Source organism: Jaculus jaculus, chromosome 2 (genome assembly GCF_020740685.1).
Source record: "Jaculus jaculus isolate mJacJac1 chromosome 2, mJacJac1.mat.Y.cur, whole genome shotgun sequence".
In the NCBI taxonomy this organism is placed as follows: domain Eukaryota; kingdom Metazoa; phylum Chordata; class Mammalia; order Rodentia; family Dipodidae; genus Jaculus; species Jaculus jaculus.
Window position 1 is genome coordinate 177,509,114 of NC_059103.1, and position 20,739 is coordinate 177,529,852.

The following is a 20,739-nucleotide window of genomic DNA, read 5'->3' on the forward strand; positions in this document are numbered from 1 at the left end:
TAGGAGGAAACTTATACTGGATAATGCTATAGCTTACTATGATCACCCCTTGGTAAACAGCGGAGGGGGGGGTTAGGATTTGACCCTAGATTATGCCATTCATTGCTCTTACTCTCAGTAAATATCCCTCACCCTTAGCCTGCTTTCCAATGTGAATTCTCTAGCAGACACCAGTTTGAACCTCCAGCACGTCTTCAGAATACCTGTCACTGACTCATGCTGTGCTACCACAGGCTGCTCTGCCATGGTGGTCTCCATCCAACCTTCCTTCTTCACTAGAGCACCCAGTGGGGGCAGAGCCTCCCTCACTACTGACCTTGCCTTTCTCCTTTCACACCCTCAAAGCACAGCAAAGGTAATGCCATGGTGTCACTGGAGGTCGCAGGGTGGAGGAGGTGCTGGAGGTAACTGCAGTAAAAAGCTAGAAACAACTCAAGTTTAGATCAGAGGTATTTAGGGGTAAGTCCCCAGCTGGGTTTTTTCTTGGAATTAGTTCTTCGGATATGTTGATTGACCACATTGTTTCAATAACCCCATTTTCATGTCCTGTTCTCTAAAACTCTCTCACTTTGGGTAGGTTGTTCATCTGTTTAGCTCCCCATACCCACATAGGTCTAGACTATGTCCCTTTCATATTTCATTTATTTAGTATTCTGCTAAAGTGCCATTTGCTTACCATCTTCCCCTTTACTTTTACCAAAGACTGACTGGAAATTTGTATTTTTAAAGCTTTGCATGAATCAAATTATTCCCCCATAACAACCTCGTCAAAATCTACACATAACATGAGCCACCAGGCCAGGCTGAGATAATTTTTTTAAGAAATTGGCATCTAGCTAGGCATGGTGGCTCATACCTTTAATCCAGTACTCTGGAGGCAGAGGTAGCAGTATCTCTGTGAGGTGGAGGCCAACCTGAGACTACATAGTGAATTCAGTTCATCCTGGGCTAGAACAAGACCTTACCTCAAATATATATAGATAGATAGATAGATAGATAGATAGATAAAATAAATTGGCTTCTTTCATTATGGAAGCTAGCAAGTCTACAATCCATAGGGTAGGCTGCTAGATTATTTAAGTAAGAGTTAATATTTTAATCTTAAATCTGGATTCCATAAGGTCAGCAGGGCAAACTGGAAAGTCAGATAGGACATCTAACATTGTAGTCTCAAAATCAAATTACTTCCTTTTGGAAAACTTCAGTCTTGCCTCTTAAAACCTTCAGCAAATTAAATAAGGCCTATCTACCTTCTAGGGAATATTCAGGCATGGTGTTTGTTCATTTGGTTGTTTGGTTTCAATATATACTGTTCATTACAGATACAAAATGCTTTCACAGCATCTGGACTGGTATATGACTAAGTAATTGGGTTTATCAATTAGATTGATCAATAAAATTAATAGTCACATATTTGAATTTTTCTGATAGGCAAGACATAGCTGTGTTTCCACCCTCAGTTGATTTAGGGATTAGTTGAAACCCCTGTTTCTTTAAAATAGTCCACGCTCTCAAAGAGATTCACTTCTGCATCATGTCCATGCCCACCCCCCACCCCACACCGCCCTTATCACCATCATATTTACAAGTGTCGTGGGTGGAGAAAATCAGTTTTGACATCACTGTGTTAGGGGTAAAAAGAACTCCACCATCTTAGTGGAATTTTCAACTATGTGTTAATTATTAGGAAAAAGGGAGGCACTTACGTTTATAGAGAGGCTTTTCAGCTTATGAGAAGTGTTAGCGTCTGAAGAGACTATGGCTATGTGGCATAATATAGGTGGACAGTCCTGAATTGATAATTTCAGTTCTTTCAAAGAAGGGGAAAACTATCTAGCAGAGGATAAAACCTTCTTATTTCCTTTTTCCTTTCCTTAATTTTTCAGGGCTTTTGTAAGGATCACGTAAAAAGAAAATGCAAATTTTCTGATGAGACGTTTGTTGCATCTTCTGTTAGTGGTTTTACAAGTCAGGGTTTTTGGAGTCACCAGATATTAAAACTAATCCAACTAACTCAAAGAAAGATATGGCAGTAACTTGTTGAGCATCTGTCTAGGCATTGAAAAGCCAAGCTTCATAGATATAGGACTTGGTCCCAGAAAGTCCTAGCCCTGCTTCCCCAACATCTTTAACTTCCACTTTTCACCTCAAATCGTGCCTATTTTCTGGTCTATAGACTAGGTTCTGTTCTGTCAATTCACTAGCAAATGACTTTTGTTGTAAGTGATTTCTCATTTTAATTATCCTCTAGATTTTTGTTTCCACTAGGCTCTAGTTTCTAGCCCTTATTTCCAGTTTAAGAGAGTATCTGATTACCTAAAGTAAACCATCCTCCTATGGAGAAACAGGATTTCGGACAATGTGAGGTAGAACCTCATCACCCAGTCCACTCAAATGAAACATTCATGTAGAACCATATGCCAACATGGGCCCATTTCTACAGCAAGGCAAGCATGTCAGGTCATGTAATATGCCTTGGTGTGTCTACCATATGTGGCTGTAAGGAAGTATAACCTTGAACCTATATAGAAATGTGTTATATTTTAAACCATATATGAATGAAAGAATGAGTTTCCATGATTATCATATAACCCCCATAATAAATAAAATTAATCAATTTGTAGGACTTTATGTAAAAAGCAAACCTAGAAAACACAGTATAAAACAAAAATACTATAGATCCCCTATCCATGCTCAATTCACCACTAGAGTTTCACAGTTACCTTAAAGCCTGGATTGTTGGCACAGACTTTTAAACCCAGCACTTGGAGGCAGAGGTAGGAGGATCACTATGAGTTTGAAGCCAGCTTGGGTCTAGGTCAGTCTGGGCTAGAGTGAGATCCTACCTCGAACTCCCCCTGACCAAAAAAAAGAAAAAGAAAAATTACCAGTCATAGTAATCTTAAAGTTGACATAATTTGAATGCCCAAGTGTCTATATATTACTTGCCCTTGTTTGCTTTCTTAAAGCAGCTGTAATGTGCTTAAGAATTTCTCCTCATGTGGTATATACACTAAACTGTACATAGTATATATATGAATGATTTAATGATCTTCAATGACAAATTTAACAGAACAATTTTTCTTCTCCCCCATGCTAGCATTAGAAATGATTCCCATATAAGCTAGTAATCCATGTGTTGACATTATCATTGGTCATTCACTTATTTACTTGGTAATGTCAGGGTGTGAGAATAGGAAATCATCATTTTAAAGTTATTTTAAAATTCCTCTGTAAGTGTTTAGAAGTAGTCAATTTTGGAGCCACTATATTTGAATTTACTGCATAATTTTGAGGTTGATGTTTTGTCATAGACTGCTAAATAACTTGAAAATTGTAAGCTGTGAGTTGTTAAGAGCTGCAAAAGGGAAAAAAAAAATCATTAAATCCAAACTAAGTTCCGAAAAAAGAATGGCATAAAACTTGTTCCTCATAAACATAAGTCAGTGTTGTCTTTCAGAAGGGAACACAAACTAGTTAATTCATTGGGAAAATCTGTATATTATATGTAAACCTTAAAATAGCCCTTAGAAGTCAATATATTTTTTTATTTCTTCCTGCCCTGTATATTATATTGGATATTGGATTTATTTTTGTTATATTTTGTATCTATGTATCATTGTGACTTAAAACATTTAAGTCTAGCATAATGGCATATGCTTGTAATCCCAACCCTTAAGTGGTAAAGGTAGCAAGCTTAGTAGTTCAAGACCTGCCTTGGTTACATATCAAGTTCAAGGCCAGCATAAGACCCTATCTTAAACAAACAAAAAAGAAAACAGAAAAAAAAAATACACTTACATTACAAATCACTGCTTTTGAACTCATCCATTTGTTTCCTGTGGACAGTTCATACACTTACAGGACTCAGCTGCCTGTTAAAGTGTTAGGTTGCATGACATTAATATGCAACCAAAAGGAAAGAGGAAACATCTTACTGAATAAAACTTTGCTTAACACATGCTGGAGCAGCTGTTTGCAATAGCATGGGTGACATGCCTAACTTTTTCTAATTGTTATATAAGCTTTCCATGCTTGTTCTACTAGAGTTGCTTGTAAAAATGTTTGTCATATGGCAGAAGCTTCTATCAAGAAGGAAGCACTTCAAAACTAATTTAAGCTAGTTAATGTGTGAAAGCATGCGAGTGCATTTCTATGGGCCTGTGAACCTGTGTGCACTGTCATCTCCTTTTACAAAGGATTTGAGGTAGTATGAGAAGTCATTTATCCTGGGCAAAAGGCCACGTCACACAGACACACTGAACTTGTGTGGGCAGTGAAAGAGCACCACGGAAAGAAAGTCGAGTCAGATTACAATCAGTTCATGGGTCAAATGCTCTTCAGTTTACGTTTGGTTAAGCCTTACAAATTGAAGAGGTCAGATCCTGGAACTTTTCATTTGCACTGAGGCAAAATTATTCCTCTGTGCCAAATAGGTATGCTAAAAAGATCCTACTTTCACAGTATAATTCTTACATATAATTCCTCTGTCATACTTTATGCTTGAAAACGAAAATGTAAGTGGCTGGGTAGAATGTTCTACATGTAAAAGAGTTTGATCACAAGAATGAGGACCTAAGTTTGTATCCCCAGCACACACACACACACAAAGCTGGGCATGATGACATATGATTGTCACCCCAGTGCTGAGACAGGACGATCACTGGGGCTCTCTGTCAGGCAGTCTAAACAAACTAAAAAAAATAAATAAATAAAAAGCAGGCAAGTTTTAGGCTCAATAAAAAAAATAAAACTTGATTTAGGGAAATGAGATGAAAATGTTACAAACATCCCCTGACCTCCTCACATATGTCCATGGGGCATGTACACCTTGACACAGAGGCAAATACCCCCCAAATACCCAAGTTTTTAGAATGATGACTTATTTATCAAAATCAAAATAAATTTTAGGAATCAAACTTAAAATAGAGCATGTTTGGCTGCCTGCACTATGATTTGAATTCTGTGGGTCTGAGTCAGTATTTCAGATCACCTTCTGTCTTATCCAACAAGAATTAGCTGAGACTTACATATTGGTTTTATTCTACTGAGCCAACCACTTTCTATAAGAAGGAATTAGGACACAAGTAGGTTTTTGTGTTGATAATAAAGGCCTTGCTACAAACCTCAAATAGGCTATCTCTTTTTATTTAGGTTGAAACATTATAAACACTAAGCTTCAACAAAAAGACAATTAGTTACCTCTGAAAAGCTGCTTTAATGCTCACTATTAAGAGAATCTGGTCTAAAAACAGTTAGTCTTCCTAAAAAGCACACATTCTGTTTCTCTTAGGTGTGACTATAATCCATTCTTGTCCCATGACTCCATGGTATTGCTATCTTAAGATGAAAGCTCTGCTGTAGAATTTTCAAGAAAGATAATGACTTAAGTTACCCCCTCTAGATATTTGGAAGAAGTTGTAGTGAAATAAAATATGTTTAGTGGTATGGTATTTACTAAGCATATGAAGGGTTCCAAGCTTGATATGGGAGGGAGGGTGAGTGAGAGAGAGAAAGGAAGAGGGATTTTCTAAAGTGCATGGATTTTTATGTCAGACAGGATATGATTTCTCTATGCCTCTATTTTATTTTCCAGAAAAATGGTAATAATAACAGGTGCTGCCTCATATATGATATGTGAAGGGTTTAAGAGTTACATCAAGTTCCTGTTGTAATTAAAACAAAATTCCAGAAAGCTACTAGCTTAAAATAGCACCAATGTATTCAAATGTTCAGCGAGCCAATGTCCAGACTTCATCTCACTAGACTAAAACTGAGCTTTCAGTGGGCGTGTTTTCCCCTCTCTAGGCTTCAGGGGAGAATCTACTTTCTGACTTTTCCTCGTTTCTAGATTCCATGTGTATGACTTGGCTCTTGGTCAGGTCACATGCCATCCTCAGCAGCCTCCCTCTTCTACTTGAAGAGACTTTTGTGATTATATCAGACCTACGAGGGTGATCCAACATGATGTCTCAAATGTCAAAGCCAGTTGGTTAACAACCTTAAGTCCATCTCAAATAACTTTACTTTGCATTTGTGAGGTAATTAACATTCATTCATTGATTCCAGTGGTTAAGATTAAGATAGTTTTAAAACTCGGGATTCTATTTACCATATCAGAATACCTGCCCCAAAGTCATACACCCACAGAAAGCTGGTGTTTGCTGCTCTTAACCCTCAGGGAAAGAAGGCTCTTCCTTTTGTGTGCATTAGGCTTGAAGATGCCTGCTGACTAATGTCCCAGAAGCCACTGGAGCTTAAAGCCCAGCTCACTGAACTTCAACTCCTGTGACAAACAGTAGTTTTGACAGTTTGCCTATAAAGCTGAAAATTAGGGAGCAGGATTGTTGTTTGAGCTCATGACATATTTTATAATTTTCCTGTTTACTTCTTTCTATATGCTTCTTCCTTTGCGGAGGATATTTTGCTGCTGTGATACCAACTAACTAAGTGTAGCTGACACATCAAGAGTGGAAGTTGGGTGCTGTGCCAATCTGATTGTCAAGTTGATGGATTTGGAATCATCATGAAACCGAATCTCTGGTCGTGTCCATGAGGGGTTTCTCTAGATTGACTTGGTTGAGGTGGGAAGACCCATGCTAAATGGGGAGAGCACCATTCCATGGGCTGGGGCCCTGGGCTGCATGAAAAGGAGAAAACAAGTTGAGCCCTGGCATTTCTCTCTCTCTCTCTCCCTCTCTCCCTCCCTCTCTCTCTCTCTCTCTCTCTCTCTCTCTCTCTGTGTGTGTGTGTGTGTGTGTCTCCTTTATGACTATATGCTGAATGTGACCAACTGATTCCTGCCCCTGCTGCTGGGCCTTCATTGCCATGCTGGACTGCATTCCTAGATTATAAGCCAAAATAAACCCTTCCTCTCTCACTCACATATTTGGGTACAGAAATGAGAAATGTAAATAACACAGGTTCTAACCTACCTGTCAAACTTAAAACTCTTAAAGCTCTGAGGTGGGCCACCTCCCCTAAAATTCTATGTGTATCTGCACTCATCTCCAGAATCCAAATGATCTCTTTTGATTCAAGCTAGTTCTGACTATTTCCTGTCAGTTGTATGTGAGCGCTCAGAATTAAGTAAAGTCTTGTAGCAGTACTTTTGCTTTGCTCAGACAAAGCACTCGACCAGTTTCTGCTTATTTTTTCCCCCAGAAATTAGAGCTTTATCATAAACATTCCCAGATTAGAAATTGATTTTATGTGAAGACTCTCTGAAACTTCTGGAACTATAAGTAAGATAAGCTTATTGTAACGTATTTCACTCTCCAACTCTGCAAGTTAGATCTAACAAAGGAAGTCTAAATTGCTTCATAGAAAGGCAGTGAGCATAAAAATATCTGACACAAAACTAAAACAAACCCAACCAAAACATAGTGTTAATCCTCCAATTTAAAATAAATGGTCTCCCAAGGTAAAATAATTCCCATCACAGCAATTTGATAAAACGCAGAGCCACTCTCATAAAGGGAAATTATATGTAAGAAAGATTTAATGATGCTTTTAGAAAATGTAATTTTCATATTGGAAAACAAGCATGCTAAATACTTTGTACTCACTGTTAGAAATTAAAGTACCTCTTGACATAGGATAAGTGGCATGAGCATCATGAAACCAAGCTCCTCAAGTATTTTTCAATTTAATCCTAGGAGAACCAATTAAAGAACTTCAAAACCCAAGGACAGACTGGTCCCAAAGCCTTCCTTCCTCCATTCTTTCTTCAGCGTGGTCTTCCTCTCTTTCCTGCACTCATGGGCCTCTCTCTTAGAGACTTCATCCCAGCTTTTTATCTTTCTCTTTTGATTTTTAAGCTTTTTCCATGCTGAGTGGTTCAGTTTCTGTTTCTCCCTTCATTTTCTTTCTTCGGATGCTCTTTCATTTGTTTTGATCCACTCACTTCCTCAGAACTCTTTTGTCTCTCATGCTTGGGCCGCGCTTTCTTGGCTTTTTTTTTTTCTCTGCTTTCCTCTAGGTGTCTTTTCCTTTTTGGATGCATATGTTTATGACTAGCTTGAGAGCCACTGTCCCTATATCCTGAGCAGTGGGGTTTGAGAACTCTAAATTCTATGCTGTAAGAGCCACAATTGTATTCTTGCCGACTAAACATCAGAGGCCGTGGTTTTTCTGAGTAGTCCCTGCTTTACATTTTTAAGGGGGAGTTTCAACATGGCAGGAGGGGTTTGGGAAGCTCGGTGAGGTGAGAGCAAACAGCTTGGTGTCACTTCTTCACATTAGCAGGGACAAAGTAGAGATAATGTGAACGCCCAGTGGGGCTCACTAATAAACTTCAAGGCTGGCCCACAATGACACCTCCTCCAGCAGGGCTCCACAGCCTCCCTCAAAAAAGCTATCACCTGATGACTAGATATTAAAATACCCAGGCAATGAGGGACATTTTACACTCAAGCCACCACATCCCTGGTATTCCCTGCTGCTCTCTGGAGCCATCTACCTCACTGGTGCTGTGCAATACAAGTGTGTTGCCTCTTTGAACTATAGATGTTGCTTCATGCCTCTCTTTTCCTTCTCTCACTGATGTGTGCTATCACCCCAGGAAGGCTCAGTTCTCTCCCTCCCAGTTATTCTATCTTAAGTCAGCCTTCTGCACTGTATGGAATCAGCCCTTGACAGTATGCTAAAAGCCACCAGGAAGTATTTTTAAGCACTCAACATGTACCAGGCACTGTGTTTAGATGTGTCATCCTAATTTAATACCTTAGCAGTTAGATATTATCTCTCTTTTTTCACTAGAAATGTATCTGGTATACAGGAAGCTTTGTACTATCCGGCAAAACTGCAGGGTAAGTGGCAAAGAGAGAATTGAAACTCAGATGGTCTTAATTCTCCATTGGGAGGCTCATGGCTTAGTATTGGTGTTAAGGTATGTGTGCATCTCATCAAGGTTTGCTTGAGCTCATATACTTTGAGGCAAATCTTTCAATGACTAATGACAGATGTATCGTGATTTGTTCATCTTGTTGGATTTTTGTGGGCAGCTGAAGGCTGCTACGTGTGTTGTTTTCATCAAAGTTTTAATACTGGCAAAATATCTTCCTTGGAAGTAGCTGGTAGATTTAATCAGCCTCATTTCTCATATTTTCTAAATGCAAGGGCAGTCAGAGATGGAAGTAAGTTTTCAGGTGTGGGTGGCTTTGAGCCACAGTAAAATAGGGTTCTTGTGAAGGTAAATAATCCTGATAAATCTTTTCTCATTTTCATTAAAGATCAACCCTACGTACCCAGTAACAGGTCTAAACACGCTTTTCTTCTTTGACCAAAACACCCACAAAGGAAACAGAAACCAGTTTAGCAACTTTTCAAGTGGTGCAGATTTATTCCTATAAAGCTTCGCATTGTGCCTCTGGCTTTGTGAAGTTTGCAGTTTTGTGGGGGTTTGTACTGTGCTCTGAACGCCCAGCTGCAAGATTATGAATTTAGTTCTAGCTGATTCCTGATGCAGCACGTTTTCAAAAATATTTTATTTATTAATGAGAGAGAGAGAAAGAGAGGAAGCAGATATCAAGAAAATGGACACACCAGGGCCTCTAGCCATTGCAAACAAACTCCAAACACATGTTCCACCTTGTTTATCTGGCTTACATGGGTACTGAAAAGTCAAACCTGGATCCTTGTGTTTTTCAGGCAAGCACTTAACCACTAGCCATCTCTCCAGCCCTGCATCACAATTTTTTTAAAGTAATCTAGTTGTGATACTCCTTAAAGTTTACCTAAATTATAAAGTCTGCTTTGTAGAATACTTTGTGCCTACCTCTGCTATTCTGCCAGCTCATTCTTTCATGACTAGTTTGCCTTGAGGAGATAATAACATGAATCAGTTTCAATCAGGTAGTATTAATCATGAGAAACCACTTTACAGGCACATCATTTTCTTTCTCATGAAAATCATCAAAGTAAATGATACATACAAAGGAGGGAGGTTCTGAAAACTTATTTGTGCAGTAGTTGCTTTTGTAAATTCTACATAGATAATAGGCACATTGCAAAGAAATGGCTTTTAGCCCTTAAAATATTACTTCTTGGGCTAAAGAAGTGGATCAGTGGTTAAGTGTGCTTTCTGCGCAAGCATTAAAGCCCGAGGCAGCCTGAGACCTTCTGTGTTTGAATCTCCAGATCTCATGTAAACAGTTGGGCATGCCACATATGCTTGTAACCTGAGTCTGCCAGGGGAGCAGAGACCAGAGATCCATCAGAGACCTGTAAACTCCACAATCAGTAAAGAGATTCTCATTCAAAACAAGACCAGGCAGAAGAGCAATGGAGCAGGGCATCCAGTGTTCTGCTTCTGCCATGAAGGCAAGCACCCAAACCTCCAAGTGAAGGTGAGCAAAAGGGATGTCACCCCACTCCACATCTCACACAAAACACAAAGAGTATTATTTCTTTTATGTGAAGGAAAGTGCAGAATAAGACAAGTAACAAATGCACTTCATGCATTTTATATAATGGTAGATGCTGAACAAGAGGTCTTACCCACATGATTTAAAAGGCTACCTGAATTTATTATTGGATTAGAAGTTCAAAAAATTGGATGCAAACAAGATTATTTTTAAAATATTTTATCTATGTAAAATTATGTTTTAAGCTTTACTGTGTGGTATAAAAGAATATCAGTATTCACAAGAAATATACATGTAATTATTTAGAGGTAAAGGATTCTGGTGCATCTAATTTATCCTCAAATTGGGCAACAAATGTCTATTTATGCGTATCTGCATGCTTCTATTAATATACATACATGTATATGTGTGTGTGTGTGTATACACACATATATACACATGTATATGTGGCGTAGAGAACGCAAAGAAATGGGATACAATATTAATATGGCTGAAGGAAGTAACAAGTATATGTGACAACATCCCACCTAGTCAATATCAATTCATATCCATGGAAGGATGATATTCAATTCTCAGTTCCAACACTGAAAGTTATCATAAACTCAAGGTCCACATGACCATTTCCTAGACCAGCCCACTATGATATTCCTCAGGTATTCCAATGTTAACCATTCCTAATCAGCTTCTGTACCATTTCCTCTTTAAGCTTGAGTTTCCTTCAGCATTCTCTAATGCCAAGTTAGATTCTTTCCTCTTCCTTTCAAGCTACACCAAACATTGTTAGAGTCAGCGACAAAATCCCTATATCCTGCACTGTTAGTCTCTTCTGTTAATCTGACTCTTTCAATCTCTACTGCCATTCTTCAGCTTCATGTGTCACATGAGTTGTAATCATGAACTTCTAGCTGGTCTCCTGCATCCAAGATGTATCCTTTTCTAATTCATTGCCTAAACTGTGGCTAATTTCTAAAACTCACATCTGATCTTGTTAATCTTCTGCTTAAATTCCTAATTGTATCAAGATTGCCATATGACTAAAATCAAATCATTAAAAGAAATTACAAGACATGTGAAGGCCCTGGTTGTCATTTCTCTCCTGTTTCTCTACTTTTTCCTTAGCCTCTCTCATACCATGCCTCAGTTGGTCACCCTGGACTTCATGCCACATTAATCTCTCTCAAGTATTTTCACATTCTCAGCTCTCAACTACTTTTTCAACATACATGTCCAGTCACCTGATTTATTCTTCCTCTAAATCCCAATTTAGGTAGCATTATCTAAGAAGTGTTTATGGTACTCCCAAGTACTATCAAGCAAATACTTAGGGAGGAAATTTGAAAAATCATGGCATTGTTGTGCATATACTGGTTATACTAGCTTAAATGCATTCTGTCAGTAAATTCCCCATAAATATGCACCAATCTTTTTACACGGACCATTGAACAAGGTATTCCTTGATCTCTTACAGTACTGATTTGGTTGCAGAGAGCAATAGTGTTGAATATTCTGGGTATTCAAATTTTAGTAAGGTTGGCTAATCATGAATATGGTGCTCGCTTCGGCAGCACATGTACTAAAATTGGAATGATACCAGGAAGATTAGCATGGCTTCTGTGCAAGGGTTAATCATGAATATGCAAGTAGGTTATAGCAGTTAGTGGTTTTATGAAGAAATAATAATTGCCCTACACATAGCAGTAGTCGAAAGACATCTATGATTAAAAAAAAAAAAAAGGTATGTGAGCCATAGGTCTAAATAAAATGATGGAACAAGGTCCAGCTAAAGTCCAGGAGAAGAGTATTCTTTAAATAAAGAACTGCAAGTGCAAAAGCAAGCTCGTTGCATATTTTGTGTGTGTGTGTGTGTGTGTGTGTTCAAAAACAGCAACCAGACCCAAACACATGAACTATTAGGGACCATGACAAGGGGTTCTGAGGGCCAAAGCCTTTCCTGCAGGGTGGGCAGTGAATCCATTCTGTTGTCTCTATTTTAACCTGAGTATGCTAGTTTGAATTCTAAGCACTTCCTATGCACTGAAGTGTTTGGATGTTTAATCCCAAATTGATGGTACCATTTGGGAAATTTGTGGAAAATTTAGGAGATAGAGCTTGGCTGGAGGAAGAGATCACTGGGGCTGGACCTTGAGGTGATAAAGTCCAGCCCAGTTTGGTGCTGAGGTGCTTTCTTAATTTTTTTTTTTAATTTTTATTTATTTATTTGAGAGTGACAGAGAGAGAATCAGGCAGAGAGAGAGAGAGAGAGAGAGAGAGAGAATGGGTGCACCAGGGCATCCAGCCACTGCAAAGGAACTCCAGATGCACGTGCCCCCTTGTGCATCTGGCTAATGTGGGTCCTGGGGAATCGATCTTCGAACTGGGGTCCTTAGGCTTCATAGGCAAGTGCGTAACTGCTAAGCCACCTGTCCAGCCCCAAGGTGCTTTCCGTTTTCCTCCATGCTCCTGTGAAGATGAGACACGAGCTACCTGTCCCTGCCATGCTTTCCCCACCATGATAGACTTCCCATCAAATTGTGAGGCAAAATAACCCCTCTTTGTCCCAGCAACAAGAAAGTAATTGCTATACTGTGTGCTAATTTAAATTGCCCTGAAGATTTTCTATGTAAAAGGAAAACATCAACTGGCATGTAATTTGTGGAGAGGAAAGAGAACCAAAACCCATAGAAAGATAGCTTTCCCAGCTCCAAGTTACTGCCTGAAGGGTTAGGAACAGATTCTGGAGCACCGGAAGCAATACTAGGTGTACAAAAGCATACATCTACCTCACACTGGCACTGCTGCTCAGTTTCTCTCCTCCCTTTCACACACCCCATTCATTTCTGACATTTCAGAAATAACCTAGCCAAGCAGCTTGGTTCCGGTCCAGCTGTGAGGTAGTGGTGGCAAAAACTTCTGGGCTGTAGCAATGGAATCTTTCAGGATGTGTTATGTATGGTTGAAAGAAAAAATAGCAAATGAATCCAATCCCCAGATAGAAGGGCAAAAGAACAAATACAACATAATTCAAATTTATCCACCCTCATACAGTAAGAAAAGAAAATAAGTGATAGAGATGTAATTTGATGGTACAGTGCTATGTCAGTTCGCATGTGTGTCTGGCTAGAAGAGGTGTCACTGTGGGTGAACCCTGAGGTCCAGCCCTAAGATGTTACTTGGAGTGGCTTCGAGTGCCAGGCCACATGTATGCAGAGCAGTCTGTGCTGCCTGGTTCCATGTGTGTTGATTGTGGGGCTGGCTATTTGGTGGTGTCTCTCTGCTTGGATCTATGCTATTGAAGCAGCACTCTTGCTTATCTCACCAATTCTTCTGTGGTTTCTCCTGGGCCCTGGGATAATGTGTGAAGGGTGATTTATCTCCTTGCTTCTTGCTGCCTTCTGAAAAAGGAAAATAGATTCTTCAACAGAGAACAAGGTCACCATAGGTTCAATGGGATAAGCCTTATTAATTAAGAGAGATTTTGCCAGGCGTGGTGGCTCACACCTTGAATCCCACACTTGGGAGGCAGAGGTAGGAAGATTGCTATGAGTTCAAAGCCACCCTGAGACTACCCAGTGAGTTCAGGGGTCAGCCTAGTCTAGAGTGACTCCCTATCTTGAAAGACTAAAAAAAAGAGAGAGATTTTGATGGGTGTAGTAGTCTCTCTTTTGGCTAAAGACTAGTGGGATCACCTTGCTGTAGTCCATGATCTTGGCCTCCACAGTTTTCTGACTCAGTTTTAGTCCAGCTCTGGGTCCTTTTCCACTGAGTGGATCTCTTAGCCAACCAGACGACCATTGGTAACCCATCTAGCCTGGGTGGCATTATTGCACAGGCCTGTTTATCACGTCATGCTGGTTGCTTTTGTATAGGAGTGTCCCCTGCTAGCACAGAGGGTTGTTGGCCATGTTACCCTAGCAGCTCATGTAGTGCTTTCCAGCACTATATGGGCAGACAATCTGGGGACTGGCTTCTTTCTAGATACCAGCAGGATCTCTCAATGTTCTGTGTTGCCAGCATGTAGTGCTTTCGCCAATAGGTTCTTTTTACCTCAGGCTGGTAATCCAGTGCTTTAACAGAAGGCTGTCTTGTTTTGGGCACCTTGTTGGTCTCTCTGATCAACATTACAATGTGGGTTGTTACTGATTTCTGGTACTGGGAGGTGCAAGCCAGAGCCAAATGTTTTATGGTTAGACTTCATCTCACACTCTCCAGGAGACTTCTTACCAGATAATCCCTGCATGCTTCTGTTAAGAGTTGTATCATTCACTCTGCTATAAAGGAGAAAGGTTTCTGTAATACATTAACTTTTTTAAAACCTTGAAACAATACTATGTTGTAGAAAATATTACAATCCTAGTTTCATAGGTGACAGCATTGAGACAGATGTGTCAGGGAAGGGAGGCATAAGGCCTTGAGCTGATGCCAACAGTCAGTGGGTTTTGTTGTTGTTTGGTTTGGTTTAAATTTTAGTGTATATGAATCTGCAGGACATGTGTTCAGAGAAGCATAGGCCTATATCATCCAGGGAAGGCAGGAAATACTACTTGGAGCAGATTTCTGAGAAACACAACAGAAGCAAAGAATGGAAAATATGATTCCTACATTTTCCAAAGAAAAACCACAGAAAATTTGAAGGATCTTTTTTTTTTTTCCATTTAACCACAAAGTCTGCTCACATGGGGAAGAGAGAAATGAATAGTCTGCTTTACCTGGTGGTTGAGTCACCGTTGTAACTCCAGTGATTCAGACACATAGTTGCTCACTACACAACACTAACATCAAGTGGCATTTTATTATATGCCATTTGATCTGCTTTAATCATCAAAATAAAGGTCTTTTATGCAAGCTAAACATACAGAAATTTTGTGAGTTTATTTTCATGAAGGCCAACACACTCAATATGCCAATGAGAATTGTTTCCGTAGATAATTTAAAATATATTTTAAGAATCTGGTGTGGTGGTGCACACCTATAATCCCAACACTTGGGAAGCAGAGGTGGGAGGATCACAGTGAGTTCAAGGCCAGCGTGAGACCACATAATGAATTCCAGATCAGCCTGGGCTAGAGTGAGACCCTACCTCAAAAAAATTATTATTTTAAGAATAGCTCTTAAATACCTACTCTGCTCCCCGAGAAAAAAGTTAAATATTAGTAATTAACTTTTCTCATAGAGCAAAGCCACATGCTTTCTGATGAAACACAGAAGGGTGCTTTTCCTTGCTGCCACTCCCAGGAGGATCTCACTTCAGAAATGATAACATTTGCCAGTAAGCCCCTTCATCCTATTATTCTCTCCATGTGCCCTGCTTCTAAAAGGAAAGGCACAGTACGTTTTGATCAGTGCACAACTCCAAGTAAAATAGTCACCTCAGGATAAGGCTCTATCCTGGACAGTGAAATATGTTATTAGAAAAGGTATCTTTATAATTCCCCCTCACAGTAAATAACATCTGTGATTATGAGATGCTCCTTAATTCCAAAATTAGTAAATCCTTGAAGATATTAGTCATAAAATTTCCTTTAGTTTGAGGTCAATCCTCAGCAGCCTAAAAACCAAATCATAATAAAATAGAAGGAAAAAGGCAGGGGTAATTTGAACAATTTCAAGCAGATGTATTTAATCAGATTTCTCAATCTCATAAAAATTAATTAGGCCTAATCTGAACACAAAGGAAGCAGAGAGACAGAAAGACTTCAAGTTCAAGGACTATGTCACTAATGAGTGACAATCCTATATAGAAATACAGAGGCTGAGAATGGAGTTACATAGTAGAATACATGCCTAGCATGTGCAAGACCTGGGTTTGATTCTCAGCACTACAAATACATAGACAAACCTAGGCTGCATACACAATATATCACAAAATACTCAATCTGTATGGTCTTAGAAATATAGATAACAAAGAACTAAGCTAAAAAAGTAACCCACATCAGAAGCTAGAGGAGAAGTAGAAGCTACAACATTACTGACCACAACATCAAAAGTGTCTTAAATCAAAGCTTTTTAGCAAATTCTATCCAAAAGTGATGGATCATCAATACTCAACAGAATCTATTTATTAGATTCCTAATGTGCATCTGTGGTGGTTTGATTCAGGTGTCCCCCATAAACTTAGGTGTTCTGAATGCTAGGTTCCCAGCTGATGGATATTTGGGGATTAATGCCTCCTGGAGGGAGTGTATTGTTGGGGGCGGGCTTATGGGCTTTATAGCCAGTTTCCCCTTGCCAGTGTTTGGCACACCCTCCTGTTGCTGTAGTCCACCTTCTGTTGGCCAGAGGGTGATGTCCACCCTCTGCTCATGCCATCGTCTTCCCCTGCCATCGTGGAGCTTCCCCTCGAGCCTGTAAGCCAAAATAAATCTCTTTTTCCCAGAAGCTGCTCTTGGTTGGGTGGTTTCTACCAGCAATGTGAACCAGACTGCAATAGCTCTAAGCAAGATTAAAAGACTGAAGTGGCATTATAAAATCTTGAAAGAACTAAACAAAACCATGATTGAAGTATATTTTGCAGACTCTTAATGAAAAAAATAAAAGTAAATAACAAAATATTGGTAAATATATAACTCATTTACATTTGACTTGTATGTTGAAACAAGCAACAGGTATGTACTTACATGATTAGCTATCATATGACCAGTTCACAGGTGTGTTTGATGTGGAAATATGGGGGCGGGGGGTTGTCGGTAGTTTCACAGGTTTCTTACTCATCTTCAAGCATGAAACAAATTTGGACAGTATCACTATCTGAGATGAAAATATGCAACCACCTTACATATGCTCACATTTTTTGTGTATATTTTCTTTATGTAACATGAAGTCTTGCTTTCAAAAAGGGTGAATTCTTTCTTTTTCTTTAATATTTTTACTTATTTATTTTTAGAGAGGGACAAAGAGAGAGGGTGAGGAAGAGCAAAGAAAGAGAGAATGGGCCTGCCAGGGCCTCCAATCCCTGCAAACAAACTCCAGATGCATGGGCCACCTTGTGCGTCTGTCTTAACGTGGGTCTTATCAAATCAAACTTAGGTCCTTAGGTTTCACAGGCAAGGGCCTTCACTACTGAGTCATTTCTCCAGCCTGTGAATTCATTCTTGATTACTGCTTGCTACAATTGTTTCTCAAGGCTCTGCAGCTATGATGAATTATTTGACATTCTATACCAGGATATCTTCAAAACACTTCTGCCTTCGCATTTTGCTCATCATATAAAGCGGCGAGAGAACATTCTGTCATTAATTATCTATGTTTAGCCAGCTCAGCAGAAGTTTGAGAGTAAGCAGCATCTCCAAGGATAAGTGTGGGACTAGCGGGAACATCTTCGTGGATGTACACTGGAAGTGATAAAGCATTGCTTATGTGTAAGACGCTTCCCATGAGCAGCTCTTCAGTGTAATAGAATACTACCTAGTACTAGAAGGGCCAAGCATGCCATTAAGGAAGGGAAGGCAATATCTATTAAACACTTGCTTAAGCAGAGCCAGGAGTTTAACTTGAAGTTTTATGTGAGTTAACTTATTTATGCAATAGCATTCACAGGAAATACAGTGCAACATTAAAAGGATCAGGTAGGGCTGGAGAGATGGCTTAGCGGTTAAGCGCTTGCTTGTGAAGCCTAAGGACCCCAGTTCGAGGCTCGGTTCCCCAGGTCCCACGTTAGCCAAATGCACAAGGGGGCGCACGAATCAGGAGTTCATTTGCAGAGGCTGGAAGCCCTGGCATGCCCATTCTTTCTCTCTCCCTCTATCTGTCTTTCTCTCTGTGTCTGTCACTCTCAAATAAATAAATAAATAAATAAATAAATAAATAAATAAATTTAAAAGGGTCAGGTAAAGACTTTCTTATGGACTCAAAGTCAGCTCTATAGAAAAGATAAGATATAACAGTTTTTCATTTGGGAATGCATCATATGGCGAATTGTGAATATCAAGGTAATTCATAACAGGTTAATCTTTGCACAAGCTAAGCCTGAGGACGTGGAAGGCTGTGCACCTTGGGTGGAACTTCTTGAAGGCAGGAACTCACAGTTTCTCTAAAGAGTTCCTGATAAACGTAAACAAGCAACTCATGATCTGATCTAATGCAAACTCGTGACTTGTCTTATGCTCACACTAAATAAAATAAACTAAATAAAAGCTGCAGGTATTGTCAGTTAAGCGAGCACTAGAGTGCATCCCTCTGGCACTCCATTAAAGCATAGTTTGCCTATTGTGTGTTCATTCTGTGCTCATCCAAACACTGCTGGACAGTGTGTACGGAGAATTTATACAATCTTCCTCTAAAAGGCATGTTGACTTGATCATTTACTTAACAAAAACCATAATCTTGGTATGTTGGAATCTGGGTATTATTTTTATGACATGACACATCAGTGTTGGGAACTATTAGAAATGGGAACTTTATTTTTAGTACAAACATTGCCATTTCTTCATAATGTTCTAACTCTGCACATAGTTTTCAAGGAATTATATACCTTTTTACTTTTTTGCAGTGTAATTTTATTTTTTTTAATTGACCTCTTCTATACTTACAGGAAATAAACCATGATAATCCCCTCCCCTACCCCCTTTTCCCCTTTACAACTACACTGTCCATCATATCCCCTCCTTCTCTCCATTAATCTTTCTTTTATTTTGATGTCATCATTTGTACTTACTCTTGAAGCCTACCTGACCAGGCACAGAATAGTATTTGAACTCATAAGAATCCTTACTGCCAGGCGTAATAGTGCATACCTTTAATCCCAGCACTCGGGTGGCCAAGGTAGGAGGATTACTATGAGTTCAAGGCCATCCTGAAACTACATAGTAAATTCCAGGTCAACCTGGGCTAGAGCAAGGACTCTACCTTGAAAAAAAATAAATAAATAAAACAAAACAGTAAATCAATAGTCTTTACCTGTTGAGTTAAAGATTTGTTTTTTATAATTTATTTACGTATTTATTACAGAGAAGGAGAGAGAATAGGCATGTCAAGGCCTCTAGCCATTGCAAACGAACTTCAGACTCATGCACCACCTCGTGCATCTGGCTTATGTGGGTCCTGGGGAATCGAACCAGTGTCCTTAGGCTTCCATGCCAAGTGCCTTAACCACTCAGCCACTTCTCCATCTCTGAGTTAATATTTTCTATTCATTATTATTTCATCCTAGTCCTAATAATTGTATTGTACCATGAATACCTCTGGGTGCTGCCTTTGAAATATCTCACACAAAAAAAATGAGGTGACAGGAGAAAATAAGAGGGAAATAACTACCAAAGTGTCCAGGATTCTAAAGATTCTAAAGGGGGAAGAAAGGAAAGAACCAGTGTGCTGGTCTTTGCTTCCACAAGGCTAACAGGAAGTCATTAAGAAAAAGTGAAGTAGGAAGTATAGAGTCATTACTCTTACCCATTCACCTACATACTAAATGGTCAGTGCTCTGACTGGCATGGTTATTCACCTTGCCCTGGGAAGAAAACGAAAGATACCTATCATATCAGGGGTGGGAACTATATCACGATGAGACCTTGGGAGAGTCTGGGAATGGAGAAGTTATACTTATACTGTGCCCATGGCAAGCACTAAAGTATCTGTAAAGGTTTAGAACACTAACCTGGTTCCTATCCAGCTTATCAAATCTACTGCCTTTTGGTGCAATTAGGACTATAAAATAGAAACTTGTTAAAGGCGGCCATGCCTTCCATTTGCTTTGAGATTAAAAGCCATATAGAAGTAAGATAGTGAGTTCTCTTATCTCACTCCATGATAGACTTTACAGGGTCAACTTAGTAATTTATCATGCAGAGCATGTTGGCTCCAGTGCCAAGGTGCTCACTGAGCAAGAACAAGTCCCCAATCACAGGGCAGGTACACTGGCTTCCTGTGTGCACACACAGGAGCCTCTGAGGCTTACACACTGCTGCCAGGGCTCAGGGACTGGGCTGGGCCACAGAACAAGCTACTCGTCCAGAAAGGAAGTATTGTGTTACCCAGGGAAGTACACAACCCCAAATTCCTATCTGCTCATCTCAAGAGCAGCACAGTGCTGGCACACAGGCTCTGAAGGGAGGATCTCTGAAATGTTCCCCCTACGAAAAGGTATGTGGAAGTGCTCTCTCTTCAAAGCGAATCATTTTGGAAACTTCGATGAGGCAGGCTTTTAAATATGTGCACTGGGTTATATTTTTAATATCCAGATAAACTGTATGAATCTGTGACAATGTAATTGGAAGTTCTATAGTCTCTGCCTAGAGAAAAGGGGTACTAAATCTAAATGGAGTGTGCCTTTTAGAAAGGACTTTATGTTATATTTATATGCATGGTTTCCTTATAATTTGTTGTAGGAGCTGCTGGTAATTATGATTCCATAATGGCAAACACTCAGAAATAGAGTCAA

The 20,739-nt window shown here is 39.5% G+C and overlaps 1 protein-coding gene and 1 non-coding gene across 4 annotated transcripts in view; both read left to right on the forward strand.

Moving 5' to 3' along the window:
• Positions 1 to 20,739, forward strand: part of Oxr1 (oxidation resistance 1) — a 344,354-nt gene that overhangs the window by 216,276 nt on the left and 107,339 nt on the right. The gene's annotated exons all lie outside the window — the stretch shown is intronic.
• On the forward strand, positions 11,917 to 12,023 carry LOC123459074. Its single transcript, XR_006636000.1, has one exon. It is a non-coding gene; the product is annotated as a U6 spliceosomal RNA (small nuclear RNA).